Below are 5,454 nucleotides of genomic sequence, written 5' to 3'. Positions count from 1 at the left end.
AGAAACCCAGCATACCGCCCAAACAGATCCACAGATGACGCAATCTCAATCGCACTCCACACTGTTCTTTCCTAGCTGGACAAAAGGAACACCTAAGTGAGAATGCTGTTCATTGACTACAGCTCAGTGTTCAACACCATAGTGCCCACAAAGCTCATCACAAAGCTAAGGACCCTGGGATTTAATCCCACCTCCATCTGCAACTGGATCCTTGACTTCCTGACAGGCCGCCCCCCAGGTGGTAAGGGTAGGCAACAACACATCTGCCATGCTGATCCTCAACACTGGGGCCCCTCAGAGGTGCGTGCTTAGTCCTTGTAAGAACAAGTTGATTGACAAAGTCATGAAACATTTGAAGAATTGAATAAACCACTTTTGGGCTATGATAAAAAAATATGCCTCTAGGGTCAAAATCACCCTAGTCTGAAGGTTAGACAGAATAGCCTAATTTTCATATGTGCCTCAAAAAATGTGTTATCACATCAGCAACAACAGTTTGTGAGATTTAAATTTACTAGGGATGGATATGGAAGAAAAAAAATTGTTGATACGATATCAGTTCTAGAAATAACATTGCATCTGTGTTCCTTTTCTGTTAACTTCCAAGGCTCTGTGAAGGTCAGACAACTGCTTGTTGATTGCCCAATGGGCTAGGTGTGAATGCTATGAGCCTAAACATACCCAACTAGTTTGAATAGAATCTTGAGCCCATCATCTACCAGCAGATAATTATGTATGCTAAGTTGAGAGCCTTTGAGAAGGTCTGTGAAAGAGTCATGTAATATATAGTCATTGTTAAGGCGGCTGCACGCTTCCCAACCAAAACAGTTCAGAACAGTTTGTTCTTATATTATGACGACATTTTGTGACGTTTTTGTTCGGCTTGGGTTTTGTCGGCTGTTCAGGCACACACTTTTTTTTCTCTCAAGGCCAGCCGAACCAAAGTCTACGCACCTTTGTTTGTGATTGGTTAACTGTAAGGTTGACACAAGTTTCTTCTTATTGATACAGCCCTAAACTCAGTGTGAATGACAAGCTAACCAACTAAACTAAAGATCTTTATAACTTTTGATCAAACATCATTTTGTCAGAGAAATAAAATTATAAGTTTCCCACAAAGATTGGTAGTAAGGTCAAGCTAGTCAAAATGTTGCAAACGTTTGCAACATTATATAGTCTATTGTAGTCTCAGTTAATGATATTTGATGTTCATTAATGTTTTGGATATGTGTACTAAATAGCCCTCTTTTTTTATTTTTCAAGGCACAAACACCAGTGAATGGAGACAGCACCTGGTTTTGTTCTCTGCGCCCCAGCACCAATGTTTCCTCTAAACTGCCGTGCAGAAGAAATATCAGCCCATGCAAAGAAGCAAGAGATTGAACTTCACTCAACTTTCTAGAGTTTTCCCCGTTAGTTAACACAATCAACGTTTCCCTTTACTGTTGGAATTGTGATCGAATCAACACAATATTAGCCACTTTCAATGCAACATAATGAAACAAAATGAACTATGCAAGACTATAGTATGCAAAACTAGCTATGCAAGATATTTTGTTGTAGGCAGAACGCATCGGAGTAGGATTCTGTTATATTGACCGGCACGACTGAGGCCCGTACTCTACACAGACTGGTGTGCCATAACCAATCAGAGATGCAGTAGGCCTATATGCAAATTGACCATTGCCATATGGATCTGTGCCATTCACTTTGAACTGGACTGTGTTTACAGCATGAGCGGTCATTGGTAGTTGCACTTGTTTTGAGATCAAAGCGAGAGCTACATGTAGCCACGTGCACATTTGTTCATATGCGTGAGTTTTTAGCCCAGTTATAGATCATTTGTAGTCAGCAATGGAGGAGGGATTGTTTCTTTCAAGTGAGTGAAGTAAAGAGCTTTTTTTGTCTTAAAGGGGGCAGTGTTGTATTTTGAGACAGGCTTGAATAAATTAAGTAGCCAATAGGCAGAGGGTAGCATAATTTGTCTGATTCTTTGTAATAATGGTATGGGAATAATGATGCATTGGATTTTGTAAAGTGGTTTCTTGCATCAAATAACACAACATTTTCAGTCACCTCATTGTCTGAAGGACAACTAGATGAACTTATTGTCAAGCCCTGCATGTTTTTCGGAGTAGGATTCACATTGGCTGCCAATGTAAATTGAATGATAGACCTGCTATTTCCATGTTAAAATGTTATGGGATGCATTTTCTCCATTGTTTTTTATGTAGGCCTACATTATGATCAAATAGCCACAGTAGCCTACTTGACCACTGTTAAAACGGTAACTTAAAGCGGATACAGCCTCAGTGTTCACAGTAAACGCATGCTGGAAGTTGCACAGAATTTTCAAGTTTGCGCTCAGCAGACCAGAAATTTGCTCACTGCTCAATTCGAGGGAACATTGCCCCCATCTCCCCTCTACCAATTCCTCTCCAACTTTCCCCCACCTATTTTGGGATAAGTGGTCTATTCAGTTGCTTGTTAACAGGGAGCCATGTAGGATTAACGCCTGTCAATTGATCACTGGCAGGACTCAGTTCCTAACATAAGCTTCACTGACCACAATGTGAAAGATTGTACATGTGATGATGTATGTCTTTGAACCAAAGACATTTTCTATCACCAATGTACTTTCTAGAAAACTGTTGTCTGCAGCATCAGTGGATATAATTATATTGTGCAATAGATCACTGATCTTACAAATTGTGTCTAATAATATTTGACATGTTACATATGTAAATATGTGGAACATAATCTTCTTGTAAATCTTCCTGTGGTCATAAAGTCACGAATACCAGGTCAGGTTTTACCTGACATTGCATCATATGTCATAAACCGTTTACAGTTTAGTCATTTAGCAGATGTTCTTATCCAGAGCAATTAGGGTTAAGTGCCTTGCTCAAACACAGACTTTTCACCTAGTCGGCTTGGGGATTCAAACCAGCAACCTTTTGGTTACTTGCTCAACGCCTCTTAACCATTAGGCTACCTGCTGCCCAGACATCAATCAAACAGACAACCCATGCACAAATCGAACTTAGTCTTAGCTAAAGCCCACAGCCACAAGAGAACACACCCCTACCTAGTTACCAAAACCCCAAATCAGTCATCCACAAACCAGATTTTTACAACCATGGGTGAAACCATGAGGTTATCTAATTTAATAACTTAATTGTATTACTTCCTGCCACCCCCCCCCCCCCCCCCCCCATAAATCACAAGGTGTGAACCACATTTTGACAGATTGGACCCTATAGGAACTACTGATGCATCATGGGGGAATAAACTTTATTTAAAAACTGATTGGAGATTTTACGGGAACTTGAAACATTTTTACCGTAATGAGAAATGTGTGTTTCCGTGATAAATATAATGGTTTTATGTCAACTTCAAATAATATATAATTTTTATGATTCAGGGTGAATTCATAATAAGTGGGACACTTTTTGCATTTCCATCTTCTGTAACCTCTTTCGACATCTATCCAACATATTAGCCCAACACATGATACATTTCTGAAATCTTCAAGATGTTTTCTAATCACACAAAAATGACAAATGTTGATATCATATTCACAGGAGGCATGACACACCCATTTGTGTACACTGAGCCAAAACCATATTTTCAGTTTGCATTTGGTAAACTAGGACAGCAGGTTAGATAAACTGGGATAGTTGTAATTGTACCCCAATCACAAATTACATTTTGTGTGATTAGGAAACATCTTGAGGATTTCAGAAATCTATCGAAAGAGGTGACAGAAGCTGGATATGAAAAAAGTGTCTCACTTTTACAGAATTCACCCAGTGATAGTTCTACTTGGTGCCAAAAATAATAGGATAACAGTACAACAAGTACTACAAGAACCAGAGCCCTGCCTAACCAAAGTACAGGGGGTCTCTAATGTAAACTGCAGAGTGGACTGGATAAACTGGATGTCTTTCCTCCATTGGAAAAGCCTATAAAGACTGTCCCACTTTAACTACTTCATGCTGTACTACTTTAGCTAGCTATGGTTGGTAAAGCAGGACAACTAAAAACATGACTGAATTACTAAATTGAAACATAATATTGCAACCTTTTTATTTATTTTGATGTACCAGTACATAGTATGCACTATAATACATGATTTTGCACGGTGCATTATTTATGACAGTTTTATAACCTCAAAGGGATGCTTCAGGATTTTGGCACTGAAACCCTTAATCTATTTCCCCAGGGTCAGATGAACTCGTGGATGCCATTTTTATGTCTCTGTGTCCAGTATGAAGGAAGTTAAATGTAGTTTCACAAGCCAATACTAACTAGCATTAGTGCAACGACTGGAAGTCTATGGGTATCTGCTAGCATGCTAGTAGATACCTGACTTGACAAAAGGGATCTGCTCAAACGTGTCAGACAAAGAAATAATCTTCAGGATTAACCCTTTAAAGCCCAATGTTATATATCTGTAACATTGTCTTTAAACACCTGGTTAAGCGTCTGTACATGATTAATATATAAAAGGAAACCACTATCTTCAAGAAGACATCCCGATAAACACTTTTGGCATCCTCTGGTGGCCAATCGTTGAAACTACACTATCAGAGATTTGCGCTGAAAATCCCAAATTCTCCCTCCGAATGGTCTCGTACATTGTCAAAAAGTTGAGTTTCTGAAATTCAATGCATGCAAAATGCTTATACAATGTCCAGAGACGCCTGAGTACATTTTCTAAGAATAATGTAAATTTTTAGCTAAGTAAAGCCACTTGAAAGTGTGTTACCTAACGTTATATGTAACATCGGGGATTAAGTGATGTAAATCAAACCCAACAGAAATATGTTATTTGGGGTCTCCTTGAGCATTCCTATCACTCTTGATATTTTTTTTGCAAGGAAAACTGGATCTGGGTACTGAAAGGTTAAACTGTCGCAGTTTATATGATGTCCCAGGTTTTTTTCAAGTAACATTGTATAAAAGACTTAATGACTTAATCCGAACGCATTTCGGTAAGAATTTTGGGTGAAAATGTACAACATTCTGGCTAAAATGTAGACACAGTGCCATAAACTAGGCATCTTAGTCTTCAGAATGACAGTTGATTTTTGCAGATGAATCATGGTTTTGTAACTCAATTTGCTACCATGGTTAAAACTGGGCTGCGTTCAGTATTTTGATGGATAATTGCTGTACTGAATGAAAACGTGGAAGGGGATTGGTTGTGGTTTGGTGAACACTGTCAGCATGGCCACTGCCCATTAAATACAGTACCTCGCTTATTGCTTTAAGGCACACCCACCAAACCGGAGCAAACGTATCTCAAAGTCTGTTCAAGAACGTTTTGGGGAAACGTGTTGTTCAGTACAAACCCTTCCGCAACGTAGCAAACGTGCAGCGAACTGAACGCTCCTCTGGTTTCATAAGCATCACCAGCGCAAACCCTTTTAATTTAGCCACACCCTTTGA

The sequence above is a fragment of the Salvelinus sp. IW2-2015 genome, linkage group LG34, assembly GCF_002910315.2.
Source record: "Salvelinus sp. IW2-2015 linkage group LG34, ASM291031v2, whole genome shotgun sequence".
Taxonomy (NCBI): domain Eukaryota; kingdom Metazoa; phylum Chordata; class Actinopteri; order Salmoniformes; family Salmonidae; genus Salvelinus; species Salvelinus sp. IW2-2015.
The sequence above is the reverse complement of the archived record's forward strand: the minus strand, read 5'-3'. Positions refer to the sequence as shown.